Here is a 20516-nt window from a genome sequence, read left to right as displayed (position 1 = left end):
ATTATCATATAATCGCCTATCAGGCATATGGCTAAATGAATAAAGTACATCATAACACAATACATATGTTTATGTAAAATAACATATTTGTATCTATTCCATCTGGCATACATATGTATATATGTAAATGCACAGAAAGATGCTTTGCAAATTTATTCCAAACAGTTGAAATAGTTAGTTCTGTGAAGGGAAGTGAGAGCTGGGGAGGAAGTGAAGTGAAACTAGAATGTTGTGTTTTGTATAATTATATACTGCTTGGAATTTTTGCTTTTTGAATACATGAATGTAAACTTTATTTTTTAAGAAGATGTGTACAATGACAGGTCATACATGGGATTGATAAGCAACAGCATAATATTGAGGCAAGAGTGCCAAACAGATTAATGAATTCTTCAGTAGGAGGACAAATAAAAAGTAAAATTACTCTGGGCTTTTAAAATGGCAATTTACTTTACTTTTCCCCAGCTTTTTTGAGATATAATTGATATATGACACTGTAAGCTTAATGTGTACCATGTACTGATTTGACACGCTTACATATTGTGAAAGGAACATCATAGTAGTGTTAGTTAATACCTCCATCACATTACATAATTACCATTTCCTTTTTGTGGTGAGAATATGTAAGATCTACTCTCTTAGCAAGTTTCAAGAGTACAATACTGCAGTGTTGACTACAGTCGCCATGCGGTGCATTAGATCCCAGATCTTATAACTGGAAGTTTGTACCCTTTGACCAACACTTTCTCATTGCCCTCAGCCCCCAGGCAACCACCACCATTCTGCTCTCTTTTCTTGTGACCTTACTGCCTTTGGTACCCGCGTAATTCTGACCTCATAAAATGCATTTTGGAATATCCCTGCTATTCACTTTTTAGAAGAGTTTGGGAATTTGTATTAATTTGTCTTTATGTGTTTAGAATTTGCCAGGGAAACTATCTGGTTCTGGGCCTTACTTTGTTGGGAGGTTTAAAAAAAAAAATAATATATATATATATATATATATATATATATATATGTATATATTGGGTATATATATATATATATATATATATATATATTTGATTGATTGATTTCAGAGAGGAAGGGAGAGAGAGAAATGTAAACATCAGTGAAGAGAATACTTTATTGATCAGCATGCCACACACTAGGGATCAAACCCACAAATCATGACCAGGAATTGAACCATGACCTCCTGGTTCATAGGTTGATACTTAACCACTGAGCAATACTGGCCTGGTGGGAGATTTATTTGTATTTATTTTTAACTAGTTGAGTGTTGGGAGATTTTTTAATTTTATTTCTGATTCAATCTCCTTATTTGTTATTGGTCTGTTCAGATTATCTATTTCTTCAAGAGTCAAGCTTTTTAGGTTGTATGTTTCTAGAATTTATTTATTCTAGGATATTAAATTTGTTGATGTATAATTGTTCATGGTAGTCTTGTCTGATTTTCATTTCTGGGATATCTATTGTAACATCTCTTGCATTTCTGATTTTATTGGATCTTCTCTCTTTTTGTCTTAAGTCTAAAGGTTTGTCAATTTTGTTTATCCTTTTTTAAAAAAACCAGTCCTTAATTTCAATAATCTTTGCTTCTTTCTTTCTGATCTCTATATCATATTTTTGTTTGTTTTTCTGAGCTGATCTTTGTTATTTCCTTCCTTCTGCTAACTTTGCAGCCATAGGCTTTCTTACTCTAAGATCTTTTGTTGTTATAAACAAGTACATTCCTTCAGATCTTTTTTTAACAGCTGAATTGCTATTTAATACATTAAGCCACCTCAGAAGCCACTGTGATAACAGGAAGTTGTTGACATGAAAGGTTGTGAAATAGCTACTACAGCCCCTGCCCTAAGAGAACTAGGACCTCCATGAAGTGGCAGTCGCAAGTATCTGACAGTGCCGGCTTCTGCAGCACATGTTAAAACTGGACAGATACAGATATGCACATGGCCTTGCACAAGGATGACACACAAGTTTGTGAAGGTGTCCATTTCTTGATGGATAGTAACTAGACTTTTGGAGATGATTACTTTGTAGTGCATGCAGATATTGCATTAGAATGTTGTATTCTAGAAACATGTAAAAATGAACAAGAGGATCTGACCTAAAAAGGCTACAACCAAGCTTCTTCTATGCAGGCAATCCTCAGAGGCATGCGAAATAGCTGAATGCAACCTGGTCAAGGACCCAGCCTGCACGCCTTTACCCTATTCAGGCTGCATGCTAAGGGCAGGGAGAGAAAGAAACACACCAATAAAGACGAGTTTCAAAGTGTTAAAAAAAAAAAGTTAGGTGATGGAAAATCGGGTAAAAGCAGTTCCAGGATTCAGTGCCCTGGGAGAATTCAGACCTGAGCAAAGGGACCAGGGGAGAGCTGCAGGGAAGGGAGCTCTTGGCACAGGTCACCATATTAAGGTCGCAGCAGGCCATGGCAATGTTCTGAGACTCAGTGTCAAAAGTGGCAGAAGTACTCCTATGGAAGGATGAGGGTATAAACCCAGAGACCACAGAGGCCCTGGAAATGAAGCGCAGACAGGGAAGGGGCACTTATGGAGACGTGACCATGTTGTCAGGGACCCATCAGCGCTGAGATGACAGGCCAGTTGGGGTTTGCTTGGCTGTGCATAACCCTGAATGAACCCCAGAGTGCCTCATGGAGAAGCCTGTGAGGAATCACATCCTTACCCATCCCTCTCTCTTTCTGGTGCACTTAAAACTCTCATCTTGCCAAAACCAGTTTTGCTCAGTGGATAGAGCTTCGGCCTGCGGACTGAAGGGTCCTGGGTTCGATTCCAGTCAAGGGTATGGACCTTGGTTTCAGGCACAACCCCAATGGGGGTTGTGCGGAAGGCAGCTGATCCATGTTTCTAACTTTCTATCCCTCTCTCTTCCTCTCTGTAAAAAAAAAAAAATCAATAAAATATATTTTTTTAAAAAAATAAATCTCTCATCTTAATTCTTTCCCAATTAATGCTCTCTGGGATTGTATTTGAAGTAACATTGGTTCACCATCAGACCTTTTAGCCTTTAAGTCTCTGAACAGTCCACAAAAATGAAAGGGGAAATAAAAATTTTGTCTCAAGATCAATTTCACATTTCACTGTATTAAAAATGCTGTTTCCAGAACTCATATTTTAGATAATGCTAAATCATTATTTAATGATTTAGCTTCAATTTCAGATAATGCTAAAAATAGGGGTTTTGACTCAGATTTTCACTTAATGCAAGACTTTCCTGAGACACAGCAAATGCATAAATCAAGGGAGAGGCACAGTCATCCTTATTTTAAGCTTTTCGCCAGTGTGGTTGGCCATAGGACAGAGTCTGAAGGTCAAGTGGATTGTGTGTGCACTTGGACAATCTATTTAGTCTGAGACTCAGTTTCTCCATACACCAAAGGGTGCCCCTGCTAACTGTGAACATGCTGTCTGTATCCCCTTTTTCCTTTCCTTAGCTTTATAGCAAAACTGAGGAGAAGGTACAAGGATTGCTCATGTCTCTCCTTCCCCACTATTGCATTGCATCTCCCATTATCAACATTCCTTACAAGAGTGATACATTTGTTACAGCTGATGGTCCTACACTAAAGCATGTTGATCACCCAAAGTTCATAGTTTGCCTTATGGTTAACTTAGAGAGTGGTTCATTCTGTGGATTTGGGAAGCCCTGTTATGACATGTGTCCATCATTGGGTGTTATCCAGAGCAGTTTCCCTGCTCTAAAAGCCCTCTATCCTAACCACATACACCCCAATCGCCCCTATACCCGCTGGCCACAACTGATCTTTTTTACACTCTCCACAGTTTTGCCTTTTTCAGACTTTCATGTGGTTGGAATCATACAGCATGCAGCCTTTTCAGATTGGCTTCTTTCACTTGGTCAAATGCATTGCAGGTTCCTCCATGTATTTTCATTTATTTCTAAAGCTGAATATTTTATTATAATGAATGCACCATAGTTTATCTATTATCCTATTGAACACTTCTTGGTTGTTTTAAAGTTTTAGTGATTTTAAGTAAAGCTGCTATAAACATCTGTGTACAGATTTTAGTGGGCACAGGTTTTCAACTCTTTTGTGCAAATGGCTGGACTGTATTTTAAGAGCCTGTTAGTTTTGTAAATTTTCTGTCAAACTGGCAGTACCATTCTGAAATCCACTGGCCACGAGGAGAGTGCCTATTCCTCTGCATCCTCGTCAGCATTTGGATTTTCAATGGTGTGGATTTGGACCATTCTAATAAGTGTGTAGTGGCATCTCCTTACTGTGTGAATTTCCATATCCCTGTTGACCTACGGTTCCAAAACATGGAGCATCGTTTAAAAAAAAAAATTAAAACCTTGCATTGATTGTATTTACTTAAAACTATAAAATGCAAAAAAAAAATACATAAGAAAACAAAGAGAGAGCTCAAAAAGGAAGATGTGGTGGGGGAGCAGGTTGAAGAAGAGGCACAACTGCTAGGACTGAGTAGGGTTCCAGAGCAAACTCAGCTGTCAGGGGTGGTGCAACCAGCACCAGCTCAGGATCTAATGCAGGTTCCAGTGCAGGTGCAGGGGATGGTTCAACCTCCAGGAGGTGTGCACCCAGGACCAGCTGAGTTTCTGCAGGAGGCTGTGCAGGTGCAAGGGCAGGTGATGGCTCTCCCTTCAAGGCTGTGGTTCCAGTGACATCTGTGAGTTCTCGCCATGGTCCAGTGCAGGTGCAGGTAGCTGTTCTCTGGGTTTGGTGACTGGTCCTGTTCCAGCTCAATGGATGCTGCAGACCTGCTCTGGATCTGCAGATGGGACAGGTGTGGGTACTGCCTACAGCTCTAGTGTCCTCTGCAGCCGCCAGGACTGTTGGCAGTGGAACAGCCTTTCCTTCTGCACTGGCCTCTGCATCTCACCTTGCTTCTCAGGATGCACAGGCACTGCAGCTGGAGCCAGCTCTACCGCTGTGGAATCCAGGTCCTCTGGCCCATTCAGGTGAAGGCAGACATGGTCCAGGTGGGAGACTGAAATACTGAGCTGCATGCTGATACTGGGCTCGATCTTTGGGCAGCATCTAAGCAGGAGGACTTTCCTGGCCACCCCGGGCCCTGGTTCTGGAGAACCCTCAGTGTTTACACTCCCCACCTCCCAAGCTGACCTGGCTTTACTTGGTGGCACTTCGCATTTGCCCATCACTCAGGGACATGGAGCGGGTGTTTCTGACTGACACCCAGGATGGAGCTCTGTGATGACAGTGACTGGCAGCCTGTCTGGAGGCATCACAGACCTGCTTGGCCTTAGTTGCTGCCACCTCTGCCACTGGACCTTCTACTTCCAGATCAGGTGTGAATCTGTGCCTGCACAGCCCTATATTCAGGTGAAATAAGATTCATCTCCAAAGCTCAGGATAGACCTCGGGCAGAAGGGCCCTGCTCCATATTCCACATCTTCCTAGCCAGCCTTGACCTGAGGTGTCAAGCTTTGACCAGCCTTGACTGGCCCACTAAGCTTCCGACCCATTCTCAGCCTGCTCCTGCTTGGGACAGGCCTACCCCCCATACATGGGCAGGGGACATCGAGCTGCCCATAGGAGATCAGAGAGGTGGTCTGGCCTAAACTGGACTTCTCCTGGCCCTCCTGTATTCGATTGGGTCCCTCAGAGAAAAGTGCCAAAGGAGTCTGGGGTGAGACCTTACCAACATCTGCACCATTGGAATGGGCTATCAGTGAGCAATATTTTGAAGCTACAACCTTTGGACCACCCCACCTTTCCTTTTTGTTACATATTGTACAGCCACAGCTTATATCCTAAGACTTGCCCTATAAGCACAAGGGGCAGATGGATGTGACAAGGAAAAGGAAATGCAACAATGATTCCCAGCCATGGAAAGGCACATGGAAGTATTGGCCTTGGAAAGAATGATTCAGCAACAGACTCTTGAACCAAAGGGCATGGTAAAGGGATAATTGTGATCACCTACAATAATTTATTTGACTTCCCCTTATTTCCTTGTGCTGATGCGAGAACTGAGCCTGAAGGATATGTTTGCTTCCCTGATGAGTTGCTGAAGTTCAGCATAATTACAGACATATTGATCCAGGACAAAACTATCTAAATCTTGTAGTAAGATAAGTCTTTTGTTTTGAGTACCTTGAACACACACACGTGTGTGTGTGTGTGTGTGTGTGTGTGTGTGTGTGTGTGTAAAGAGTTAGCATTCTTATGGGTCAAATATAGATTTATTTGGGCCTTGGGTTACCTATATTTAATGTTCTTTCCATGTTTATCAGGTTTGACCTTCCTGCTCATCCTTCAGCTTCAATGGCACCTTTTGTCTATATATTTCTCCACAAAATACCTCAAGCCACTGCTAATGCAATCAGAATGAGTTCTTGTATTACACTGGCATTCCCACAATATTTTTCACACATCTCATTCTTTACATGGAGCATGTTATATCAGAATAATATATTTTTAATGGTGGGGGGTATCCATTTTTTATATATCCCGAGTGTCTGGCACATAGTAATACATGCCTAATAAATATTGGTTAAAAAGAGCTTAGGTTAATTTACTAAATATTCACTCAGACAAACAATAGCTATAAACACTTTGCATGGAGGTGTATATTTTCTATTTTCATTAACTTTCAATTATATTCCCTTCCATCCTATTGAGAAAATTGGAGTCCACTGCAATAATTTAAATTTCATTTCTTTAAAGTACCAGCAATAATAATTGCATCATAAAAATATAATAACAATTGTGTTATTTAATGTATTTTACTGAGATATAATGCATCCTATATTTCTAAATTATGCATTCATATACCATCGGGGTTTACACATGATATTCCAATTGACCCCAATGTTGATATATACAGTTTGACAATAAAGAGTTATAAAAAGGTGTGGATATGCAATAATTAACTTTAAAAATTAAATACTACACTGAATATTCATTTTATTTTTATTATAGGATATATAGTTCAGATTTTAAATTAGTGAGCTATATAATCTATTTTAAAGCACAATAAAGTAGGCTTTGAATTAGTGATGCTCCCAAAACACTTTAAAATTCATTTTAAACTCTTAAATGCAATGCTATAATTCTAAAAACCAATAGTAGTTAAATATCTCCCAAGGAAGCTACCCATAAAATAACATTATGAAGGCTAATATTCCATAAACATTTTTCATGCACATGTTACAGCCTCTAATATTATCAGACAGGGAAAGGTAATATGCCTGGGTGAAAAAGATAAAATAGAAACAGGAGATGTGTTGAGTCCTAATTGCCTCCACAGGGGCCCTGGGATAAGGACTAATAACACTGTTCAGTAATCTTATATTTTAAATGTCAACATTATTCTTGAAAAACTGTTTTGGATTGAAATAATGAATTAGTTTATTCCAATATAAAGCCAGATTTCATAAATATCTGTTTTGTGTTTGTTTTTGTTGTTGTGTTAATCCTCATCCAAGGATTTTTTCCCATTGAATTTTTGTTTGTTAGGTGTTTGTTTGTTTGTTTGTTTGTTTGTTTTTGAAAGAGTGGAAGGGAGGGGGAAAGACAGAGAGAGAAACGTGGATGTGAAAGACAGACATTGACTAGTTGCTCTCACACACCACCCGACCAGAATGATGGATCAAGCCTGCAACTGAGATATGTGCCCTTGACCAGAACAAACACGTGGCCCTTCAGTCTGAGAGCCCATGTGCTAATCGCTGAGCCAAACTGGTCAGGGCTGGAGATATCTATTTTCAGTTCAACATGACAGATCATTTCAGCCTTTGTAATCTGCTGCAAAAAAAAGTCATAGGAGAACTTCCACTCTGTCATTTACATGCTATATGACCCTAGGTAATTTGCTTAATTTTCTGAGCCCATTTTCTCATAAAGCAAGGGTAGCCATATATTGTTGTCAACCTAAAAGTGTCATTATGATGATTACCTATGTTCAAGTTAGTGGAAGTGCTTTCCAAACTGCAAGGGACTGAACAACTATCCAATAATATTGAGTGTGGACCGGTTTAGCTCAATGGATAGAGCGTCGGCTTGGGGACTGAAGGGACCCGGGTTCGATTCCGGTCAAGGGCATGTACCTTGGTTGCGGGCATATCCCCAGTGGGGGGTGTGCAAGAGGCAACTGATCGATGACTCTCTCTCATCGATGTTTCTAACTCTCTATCTCTCTCCCTTCCTCTCTGTACAAAATCAATTAAATATATTAAAAAAAAAAATATTGAGTGTGTAAGTTTATAAGAAAAAGTACAACACAAAGGAAAAGGGGAGTACTTCCCTGATTGCCTACATGACAATATTCCACATAAGAAAATGACTGTAGTCCAAATAGAAGTGTCATAGAAAGGATATATAGACTTGCTTAAATCACTTAGAGCCGGATATTTTCTTGGGCAGTGCACTCCTGGGCAAGCTATTTATTTTATGAAAGAGAAATCAGGGAGGATATGAGAAAAAAGAGGGATGATATAAGAAAAGCTTGAAGGGAAAATAAAGAATGGGATCCAGACATTAGCTCACACCTTATACGGGAGGGATCAGCAAAGCCTTTGCACACAAAGTAAGGTTTAGTGGTGCTAAACACAAAATGAAATAGCAGATAATAAAACTGTTCTTAGAGAGATTAAACTGACAAGGTCCATTTTGTAGCAAGTCTTTTTATACCTAAACTGAGTCAAGTATGGTTGCCAATACAATCGAAGGATGAGATGAGAACTATGTTAACCTCACATTTAAAAGACAAACATAAGGGTCAAATTATTGACAAAGATAAGGAAAATATGATGAAGGAATACTGTTGGGGGGAGGGGTGATCTGAAATGTATGAGAATTTTGAAAGAAGTCATCTGAGAATTAGTAATATGTCCAGCAAAAGCAGTGGCCTATTTCTAATGGGCTGCACTTGCAGCAGGACTAATCTGAGCCTCTTCAATGGCATAACTGGAAGGATGGCCCTCTTAAAGTTACTTTGATTTATAAGCAACTCAATAATCCAGGTAACAGAAGTACCTTCCTCAGAGTACAGACTTCAGAAAATTGTATTTCACAAGCATCCATCTATGGGTTGGCTAAGGACAAGGAGCTGAGCAGTAAAGGCTGTTCTATCCAAGTCTACAAATTAAGGAACACACATATTTGAGCCGAGATAGTATACTGTACTTTTTTTAAACTTAAAGAGTGAGACAGATGTGAAATTCTATTACAGAACATTTTCAGAAATGTAGATTTGTGAAATAAGCTGCCTCAATATCCTAACTTGTTCATGCAGCCATCTAGGCCTGTAAATAATATCTATATAAATATATGTGCAAGCTATTGGGCATTATTGTAAATTGGTCTACTTGGGGGAAAAATAAGTTTCCAGTATTTTGTCTCAAAAAGTACTGAGGTAGAAAATTGAGATAAAAAGAATCAAAGAAGAGAGTTTTAGACATTGAATTCATGTATCTTATTTTATAGGTGATATCAATAGGTATTTTTGACATTGTAGAATGAAGACAGAATACATGACACTGCCATTCTCTTGACTTCAACACATTAGTTTTATGATATTGAGAAAATATCTAACTTCTCTTTTTTTTGGTTTATTGTGTGGAAAGTGGGAATAATAACAACAGCCACCACAGAGAGCTATTGTAAGGTTTAAAATAAGTTTAGAAGATTAAATATGTTTCTAGGAAAATTCATGGCACATTACACATGATAGGAATTCAATACATGCTTGATTATCTACACTAATAAAAGAGAAAGATGTAAATTGACTATACCTTTGCAACACCCACCAGCCAATCAGAGTGGGTATGCAAATTTACCCAACAAAGATGACAGGTTAATTTGCATACAAAGGCATCAAGTGGCAAGGGCAGGATACTTGCATCATCAACATGGCGTTCCACACCACCCCAGCTACTCTGGACCTCTGGGCAGCATGGGAAGGTAGAAAGGTGGCTCCAGCCAGAGCAAAGGTAATGCCAGAAGTCAGGAGAAAGAAGGCCCATTCTTGCACAAATCTTCATGCATTGAGCTTCTAGTATAGATATTAGAAGCACAGTGCACAAAATTTGTCTACAGAGTTGGGGGTCCCTCAGCTTGGCCTGTACCCTCTCCAATCTGGGATCCCTCCTCGCAATCCAGAACCACTGGCTCCTAAGCGCTCAACTGCCTGATGCCCCTAACTGCTCCCCTGCCAGCCTGATGGCCCTAACTGCTTTCCCTTCCTGGCCTGACCTCCTAACTTCCTAACTGCTCACCCCACCAGCTTGATGCTCCTGCTTTCCCCTCCTTGTCTGATCACCCTAACTGCCTATCTGCTCTCCCTCCTGGCTTGATCCCCATAACTGGCCTTCTGCACTCCCCTCCTGGCCTAAACCCTGTAACTGCCCATCTGTTCTCCCTTCCTCTCTGCACCTTCAGATCCTGGCACAGGAGTGCTAAGAGCTCTCCGCCATGGCCCTGCCCCCATCCTCATGCTACTCTTTGGGCCAGGCAGTGCCGAGGCCTGCATGTGCCTCTACAGGGGGGGCCTTCATGGCACATCCTGACAAGTCCCTCCAGGCTAGATGGCAGGCCTGCATGTGCTTCCATCGGGAACAGCCTCTGCTTCCAAGGTTATATATATATATATATATATATATATATATATATATATATATATATATATATAATGTTAGCACTAGGTAGTCCTCCGAGCACCTGCGCTGGTGGCAGAAGTCCCCACCCTCATACCCACCCATCAGGTCCTGTGCACAAGCAGCCTGTTGACCAGTCATGACTGGGACACCATTAGGACCAATTAGCATATTCTCTCTTTATTATATAGATATCTATCCACCTGTACCTATATCTATAACTATATTTATATCTCTATCTATCTGTATCTATATGTATCTCTATCTCTGACTCTATCTCTATCTCTATATCCATATCTATTTCTATGAATATCTATCTCTAGAACTATAAATTTGTTCTTTCAACATTAAAGTTATTGTTCTTTCTCTTATGCAATCATTCTCTCTATGAGAAATTCTTTCTTTTCTTACTGTGGAAACCACTTAAATTAAACTTATTGGAGAATATGTTTTATGTAATATTCCACTATATTATTGTGAATTATTTAATAACTAGTGACCTGGTACACGAAATTCATGCACATTAAATGGGAATTAATTAGATGAAATATTTTAATATTGCTATTTTTTCTTTCTCTATAATAGAAGTATCAGAAACAAAAGGAAATTAGTAAAATGTCTTATCTAATAAAAGAGTAATATGAAAATTGACCATCACTCCAACACACAAGATGTCTGCCCCATGTGGTCAAAGATGGTTGCACCCATGTGGACACAAGATGGCCACCACAAGGTGGCCAGCAGGGGAGGGCAGTTGGGCAGGACCAGACCTTCAAGGGAAGGCAGTTGGGGGCTATCAAGCTTGTATGGGAAGGCAGTTAGAGGTGACCAGGCCAGCAGAGGAGGGAAGTTGGGGGCAACGAAGCTGCAGGGAAGGGCAGTTGGGGGGGAGACCCAGACAGGCAGGGGAGAGCAGTTGAAAGAGACTAGGCCTCCAAGAGAGGGAAGTTAGGATTGACCAGGCCTGTGTGGGGGGGAGGGAAGGGGGGGACAGCTGGGGGTGACCAGGCCTGCAAGGGAGGGCAGTTAGAAGCAAATAGGCTGTCAGGGGAGCAGTTAGGCATCAATCAGGCTGGCAGGAAGAAGCTGTTAGGGGCAATCAGGAATGCAGGCAGGCGAGCGTTTATTTTCTTACTGTGGAAACCACTTAAATTAAACTTATTGGAGAATATGTTTTATGTAATATTCCAATATATTATTGGGAGCCAGCAGTCCTGCATTGTGAGAGGGATGTCTGAATGCTCATTTAGTCCCAATCTTACTAGGGGAATTTGGACATCCCTCAAGAGGTCCCAGATTGGAAATGGTGCAGGCTGGGCTGAGGGACACACATCCCCATACACAAATTTCATGCTCCAGGCCTCTAGTATATGAAAATAATATATAAATGTTTTAATAAGTAAACAATAACAAAATGATATAATAACAAAGACATGATATAAAAACAACAAAAAACATGATATATAAACAACAGTGATACAAACAATGATTGGTAAAGTGATTAAACTTATTCTCATATCTTTCTGTATACCACATTAAGAGTGACAACACTTTCAGAGTGCTTGACTAATTTCCCTCCTGATGAAGTATTTACAACTTCAACTGTAACATCACATGCTCTTCAAACTCAAGAGAAAGCAACATATAACTGACCATGTATGAAAACAGGTTCAGGTAGAAATATTCCTACACTGAATAGAGTTTGCGATTTATTAATAGTCATCCCAAATGCTGGCATCACAGGAAACTGTTGTCAAATTAATTTAAATGGGAGGCCAGTGTCAGATGGGGACAAATCAATTCTTGGAATCAGAACAACCTCTCCCTATGCAGATCCAGTTAATACTTTAGCTTCAATAATGTTAGGTCATAATCTTTTGATAATAAATCTAGTACCATTACAAAGGCCCCATTTACTATTAAGATTTCTCAGTAGCATGATAATTGCATCCACTTTCAATTTTAATTTATAATATGGCATACCTAAAGTAGTAATACTATTAAGAATTCAATGAGAAAAATTTTTTTCAGCATCATCTGTTGAATCAATGGAATCATCACTCAAATATGTGTGAAAATATCTATCAAATATGTACAAAATTTCATCATTTAATTTTTGAACGTGTTCATTTTTTGGACAAAGAATTGCACGTTTAGATATATTTTTAACGTTATCTCTAGATATACTATTTCCCAAAGTAGTTTCAATCGTAGATCTGTTATAAATCATTTCACAGGGGATTACATTCCTAAATGAAAACTGCTATCAAGTTTGCCATCTCCAAGTTTTACTAACCATTCACTATAAGCATAATCCTCTGATCTCATCTTTGCCTTAAGAGACAACTTTTTGAAGCATCCTCAAATATTACAGTACTTTAAACTCATATGTACTATGTCTGATCACATAGCATGTGGTATAATACTGAGACATTATCAACAATTCCCTCCTAGAAGGAGAACTTTCCCACCAAATGCAACATTCAAATTCATAATTTCTCTTAGTAATCTGACTATGGTGTTTATAGCATGACTTGGATGCCATGGTGCATTCATTAATAATGAGAAGTTTGGCCTTTTTAATGGTTTTAGCAACTTCACTCTTTATATTGAGTCTAGAACTTGAACTTTCACTTATTGGAATTGGTAATTTATATTGGGAATGAAAGGTTCTTCCACAGTGAGTAAATTTGCAGCAATTCCTGTAGATGTTATAGGCAAAAACAGTACCACCATGACCTCTAATATAATGTATTAAAGCTTTAAAAGGTCTGTTTTTCCACTACTACCTGGACCATTCAAGAAAAAGCATTTAGGATGAACAGTTTGATCTTCAGTGGCTGAAGTTATAGTCTGAAAGGCAGCTTCACCTCAGCGCTGGACAGGGATGCACCCAGGCAGGGTGATGTTAGCACTGGGCAGGCCTGAGCACACCTCCATTGCGGGCGGAAGTCCCCACCCACCAGCTCCTGCCTCCATCAGGAGCGGTCTCAGCCTCCAGGGCAGCATGACATTGGCGCTGGGCATGCCTGTGCTGGGGGCAGAAGTCCCTTCCCGTGTCCACTAGCTCCAGCTCCGGTCATGACTGGACCACCATTAGGAACAATAAGCATATTACCTCTTTATATATATATAGATCGTAGAACGTCTGATGTCCACAAGGGCTACTTTGCTTTTCATAGAAAATACATATTTTCCTATCTGGCCAGTTGTTTAATAAATGGTTCACAAAAAGACGCAGCAATATTACTTTCCCACCCATGGGAAAATTATTCTTGGCACTCATTTTCTCCTGATCAAGCCATTTGCATCGCTGTTAACCTCAGCATCTTCACTCAGCACAATAATTTGTAAAGAGCACTAATTACAATGTAAAGTGCAGTACTGGATTTGGGGAAAAGCAAACAAACAAAAATTTAGGGAAAAATAATGGCCTTTAATGTAAAATCAAAATAATAAAGAGAAGAGAGAATGTTTAAGCTGATGATGGAATGAGTACCTTTCAAATGAATGTAAGTTGTCTTTTGAAAGCTAGCAAAACACCATGAGTTTATATGGAGAGGAGGATTTAGGGTGAGTTATAAGAAAGTGAGGACTGTCTAAAGTTGCAGTAGACTCTCAAATAAAAGTAGCTCCTTTTTTGGGGAAGACTTTAAGGTTAGGATAAACTCTTCGTCTACTTTCATTAGAATTTATTTTTTGGAGAGAGAAAGTAGAGAGCAGCCACTGCATGGCCTTCCAAGTCCCTATGACTCTGACTGAACTCCAACTCATCCCTGGAGAGAGGAAATCTACTCTAGCAGCTTTGGAAGCCATAGATCTCAGCCTCATGCTCATTGACCAAGTCTGTAGGTAAAAATAGACAAGTTGTCAGAAGCCGACATGAGATCATTATAATTCTTCGGAAAAGACAGGCTTTTGTATGGCTTTATCTTTATTTTATTATCATTACTCTTTCAATCTGTGCACAGGTGGAGTACGACTTACTAGTTTAAGAATTGATTAGGGCTCAGTTGCTTTGGGCATCCTTCTGATAAACCAAGGACCAGGGTTTGATCCCCATCAAGGCACATACAAGAAGCAACCAATGAATGCATAAATAAATAAAAATTGTTTGTTTGTTTGTTTTTCTCTCAATTCTACTTAACCAGTAAAAGAAAAAAATCTAATCTTTCAGCAACTAAACATTAATCCTGACAAAGTCAGCATCAACCTGTGTGTTATTTTTTGACAAGTCTCATTACAAAATTATTTCATCAACTGAGTTTACTACCTTTGGTTTTTATAGATAAGTCCTCCCAGATGAGGCTTAAATGTCCCTACTATGTGTGTTCTTCAACACTGACAGGAGTGAATAGTTTTCCACGCAACCCTTGACATGGATAATAAATATGAAGAGAATATACATACTATATATAAGCAAATGATTAGGAGTCAACTTTATGTTTGGTAAGATTTACTGCATTTTGGAAAAACAAAAAAATTAAGAAATTTCAGGCCAAGAAAATTGCCTTGAATCATAAGTTCTTATATCATTTTTTATAAAACCTGCAACCTTATAGGATTTAATCACAAAAAACTTATACCAGCATGCTGCATATTTAATGTAATATAGTATGATTTAAGTTTTGTTTGTTCTGTTATTTGCACAACTCTCTAAGTATTAAGTACAACTAAAATTTCCCAAAATTTCTTCTAGTTCCTATTTACATATACTTAGAATGGAGAATCATGGTAAAGTTTCCAAGGACTTGCACTCATTTCAAGTAAACAGAATTTAGACAACAACAACAACAAAAAAACCCCCACGATATTATTATATATAATGTGTTTAAGAACCAACCATGGACATTGTTTCATCTTAAAGTTTTTAAAAGGAGAATCAATAAATATTCAGAAGCTCATTGAGGGCCTATTGTGTGCTGAGTGATATGAAGATCACAATTTACAGATTAATTCAGTAAATTAAGTCTTAGTAAGCATTTTAAAAATACTGAGTACACTGCTATGCATTTAGAATATAGCAATGAATAGGGCAGGTTACAATACACCAATATGTTCATAATTCAATTGTGAAGAGAACACTTAGAAATGTGTGGGACAATCTAAGCAATTATTAAGTAGTAAGAATTTAATGTAATCAGGAGAATGGGAAATGTTCCTTTTCAGCTCAAAAATCCAGGGGGCCTTCAAAAGTCATGGGAATATGGACAAGACTTTAAGGATGGGTTCACTTGTTCATGAAGTCAGAGGAGAACCATCCCATAAGAAGATGAAAAGCCATGAGGTACTAGTTATTAAATGATCATTCAGCAAGACTGGAATCAGACCAGGATAATCACAGTAGGCATCTAGACAAAAGGCAACAATGATTCTGATTGTTATATAGTTGCTTCTTCTCCCCCTTCCTCTCCCCCACCTTCCTCTTTCTTCTTAATATTGCTGCTAAATCTTCCAAGGGGTTATGACATTCAGGTAATAGTGAAGACAAGTTGTGGGTGAGAGAAGAAGAGCCCAGTAGAAGGAGCAGTAAGTATGAGAACAGTATTGATTTTGTGTCATTGTCAGATTAAGGCTTTAGCTGTGTTCACCAGTTTCTCTTTCCACATTCCTTTGCAGCTAGGTTGGAACCATAGATTTCATTTTAATCATTCTGGTGGGCAGAAGTGTGGCAGAGTTTTTTAAAAATGTCCAAGGAAACATCCAGCCCTCTCTTCCCTGCCATGGCTATCCTGGAAGCCAAGTGTCCCTGATGATATAGTCATAAATAAGATAGAGGGAGCAGGTCACACTAGGAGAGAGCTTTTTCGGTTTAATTTTGCTTTAAGGCATTGAGCTTTGGGGGTTAATTTGTTTCCACAGTCTAGTGTTGTCTTCTCTGGCTGAGAGCAACAATGCTTCTCTAGTGAAACTGTTTATAAACTTTAGATGATTTTTACGAATCTTGATTATTATCAGTGAGGACAGACATGCTGGGCCATTTATGCAAATGAAGCATACATAATATGAACTTCAACTTCAATCTTCTAAGCTCTTTATATTACTTTTATTTACTGTTTTGCTTACTTACAGATAAACTTATGAATTTGTAGTCACTACATTTCTCTGAAAATGTTAGAATGTTTTTTACTTGAAGCATGTACATAAAACCTCAGGAAATAAATATAGGTATGTTTAAGTCATGAAAATAATAAATAATAATGTATTTTTCCTCTCCATAAAAGTAAAATAAATGATAAGTGCTAAACACAAAGGTAAGTGGGATTCCGGCAGACTATCCTGAGAGACCTCTTCATTCAACACTCACTTGAAGATTTTATGCTGAGGCCAATCATGCAATTCAAGCTGAAGAAAAAAACAAAAAACTGTGCAGCAGCAAGTTCTAAATTAAACACAATCCTCTTCAGTTTTGTACTGAGAAGAAACATCCAACATGGGAAGGTATAAAAGGCTGGACCTGCAATAAGAATGCTAGAGCTTTTCAGTGAACTCCACCACCAATTAAGCTCATGACATTCATTGAATCCAATAACCTGTTCCTCAAGGCATTTCCCTTATCCCATGTATAACAAATAAATATAAAGTTATTACTTTCACTTTACAGGATTGAATATAATACTCCCTTTTCTCAATCCCCGTACCAGCAGCAGACTGTCTTTCAAGATACAGTGTAAATACATATGTGTTTTTTTTTTTTTCATGAACCCTTTTCTGACTTCCCTCCCCTTTCCAGAAAAAAAAAAATATTCTCTTCTTGGTATTCCTACATTAATCCTGTGCAGAGGTCTATCATAGCACTAAAAGATGGCATCTTATTTCCTTATATATTCATTCCCCATTTCATTTGGTGTGTTTGTTGAGGCAGAAAAATCATATCTCTTAGTATAATCTCTAGCCTATAAAATGTGCTCAATAAATTTTTTGTCAGATGAGAGAATGAATCAATGAATGTGCTTCCCCAGAATTCAGGGGTGAGAAGGTAGATTTGGCAGAGGATTAACTTGGAAGTGATGCTGAGTGCAGGAGAAACAGCTAAAATGTCACAACCTTCAGTACTCTCTTCCTGGGTGTGTTCCCTCTCTTTGGATCCATTTATTTATGCCTGAACTGAGTGAGGCAGGGACTGGATTCCTGAAGCTGTTTTCTGCTCTAACTAGCCTTCGAGCAGCATTTAATCAGTCTTTTCATGCTTTTTTTTAAGAATCCTTGACAAAGAAAATCAAATCACCTAAGGATTAGGAACAACAAAGGAATGTAGTGGTAGGCAGATGAGTCCAGATGTGATTAATTAATAGATAAGCTAGCATAGACTCAACTATGAAGGGGGAAAGAGAAACGATCTTATAGAAAAAATTTCAGGCATTTATACTACTTAAGATATCTAACTCATTTCTCTAAATGGAGTTTAGGTATTTTAGGAAATTAGGTTTGGTGAATGGGTTAGTTTAAAGGTAAACAGAGAATTTGACATTCACACTTTCCTTCTTGATTTTGAATTTGCTTAGAGCAGTGGTCTACAAACTCATTAGTCGACAGTGCCAAATATCAACAATACAATGATTAAAATTTCTTTTGAGAGCCAATTTTTTAAAACTGAAACTTCTTCTAATGCCACTTCTTCAAAATAGACTCGGCCAGGCCTTAGTATTTTGTGTAAGAGCCACACTCAAGGGGCCAAAGAGCCCCATGTGGCTCTCGAGCCTCAGTTTGCCGACCACAGGCTTAGAGCAATGGGGTTCTCAAAGTCTGGTCCCAAACCATTAGCATCAACAGGGAATTTGTGAGAAATGCAAATCTTCAGGCACTAATCCATTCATATGGAATTTGAAACTCTAAGAATGGGGCCCATAGACCTATATTTTAATAAGCCTATTCAGTTAATTCTAATACATGCATAAATTTGAAAACCACTTGCCTTAACCAGGCTAAAAGGTGATTTTAGGGAAGACTACACATAAGGAAGATTCTACATAGTTGACCAGGCAATTTAACTGAGTTAAAGACAAACTTAATATTAAGGATAAAATTAACCAAAACCGGTTTGGCTCAGTGGATAGAGTGTCAGCCTGCAGACTGAAAGGTGCCAGGTTCAATTCCGGTCAAGGGCATGTACCTTAGTTGTGGGCACATCTCAAGTAGGGGGTGTGTAGGAGGCAGCTGATCGATGTTGCTCTCTCATCGATGTTTCTAACTCTCATCTCTCTCCCTTTCTCTCTATTAAAAAAATCAATAAAATATATATTTTTAAAAATAATAAAATTACTAGTAAGGCAAAATAAGTAACAAGTCTAAATTTAAAACACACACACACACACACACACACACACACACACATGAATCAAGGATTGACAAAACTGCATTAAAGAATAAAGAACATCAATGCACAAGTTATTCTGTTAGGGCCAAAGCTAAATGTAAAGAGCATTTTCATGTATATTCTTATCTCTATCCCTGTCTCATTACCGGTGGTCATAACCCTGATTGCTAAAATCACTTCAACCTGAGATGCTAGGATCAATCTGAAAACACAGAAGGGGCACTGATTTGACTTCGGCTGCTTCCAGGTGAATATGGCATTGCCAGAGAGTTGTCTAGTAAATTGGAACACAGAGAGGAGTAGGAGAGGTACCAGCAATCAGTCTAGAGAGGCAGGTAGTCTAGAGAGGCAGGTAGATTCAATTCACCCTAAAAACAAAGAGAAGCATCATCCCCCCAGAGTTTTACATACATAAATCTATAAAAGTAAATTTTTAAAAATCTGTAAACATATAAAAACGGTTGCCAGGTATAATACAAGACATCTAATTAAATTTGAATCTCAGATAAACAATGAGCAAATTTTAGTATAATAATATTAAAAGTATTGCATGAGAACTACTTAAGTTATTTATTGTTTGCATGAAACTCAAATTTAACAGGGTGTCTGGGCTTTTATTTGTAACCCTAATATAAATGAAGTATTTATCTGAGGATTACCTTATGTTATAAGCATATATAATTTTTCACAGTAGATATTACCCTTGAATTGTGGCATAATAAAATAATACAATGTTATCTTTAATCAACTGACTTTTTAAATATTTTGGACACCTAAAGTGTATAAAGCCATTGGAAAAAAATTTATGCATTTTAAAATCAAGCCCATAGCTAATCCTTTTTACAAATATGTGATACTTATACACTAGTTTTAAGTAACAGACCGTATTAAAATGGTTTCTGTTCCCATTTATATTTTAGACCAGGTTTCATTTCCATTATATACCTAATATATAGAGATCACCTCCTAACACACAACTTCCTCCAATTTTACCAGATATGAGTCCCAAGGAGACCTCTCTCCACCTATTCAAGTGAAGCCCAATTTAGCATAATGGTGACATTATAAAATTCTGGTTACTGACTCCTTGTGGAATTTTCTTTTATGCTTTCCTTGAGAACATACTCTTCCATTTCCTAAGAGAAATTTGGTTCCAGAAACACACACATACACACACACACACACACACACACACACACACACTCAAATACTCAATTTGGAAGCAATTTCTTAGAGAAATATATTCCTAATTAATGCCAGATAATCTTATGAAGAAAATGCAAGCAGAGAAAGTAGTTATCTACTCTAGGTTTTGTTTGATAACGTGATTTATTAGAATAGTGTGGTGTGACTGAATAAATGGATAACAAGTCAGAATATTTATAAGCACAGTGGCACGTTTGGTTTCTTGGTGCCTTATTTGTGACACTGACAGACAAACTGAGGCTCAGTCATGCTGAGGAGGAAGCTTAATACTAGGATAGGGCATGCAGAGTGAAGGGAGGGTAACAACAGTTATGAAACTGCTAACTTTGCTCTTTTCACAGAACATTAGAACTAATAAAACCTT

At 38.4% G+C, this 20516-nt stretch overlaps 1 protein-coding gene and 1 pseudogene across 1 annotated transcript in view; one reads left to right on the top strand and one right to left on the bottom strand.

Moving 5' to 3' along the window:
• Positions 1–20516, bottom strand: part of LRP1B (LDL receptor related protein 1B) — a 1573107-nt gene that overhangs the window by 1128018 nt on the left and 424573 nt on the right. The gene's annotated exons all lie outside the window — the stretch shown is intronic.
• Positions 1905–2003, top strand: LOC118710018 (annotated as a pseudogene).

Source organism: Pipistrellus kuhlii, unplaced genomic scaffold, assembly GCF_014108245.1.
Source record: "Pipistrellus kuhlii isolate mPipKuh1 unplaced genomic scaffold, mPipKuh1.p scaffold_m20_p_7, whole genome shotgun sequence".
Classification (NCBI taxonomy): domain Eukaryota; kingdom Metazoa; phylum Chordata; class Mammalia; order Chiroptera; family Vespertilionidae; genus Pipistrellus; species Pipistrellus kuhlii.
This window is presented reverse-complemented; position numbering and strand designations above follow the sequence as displayed.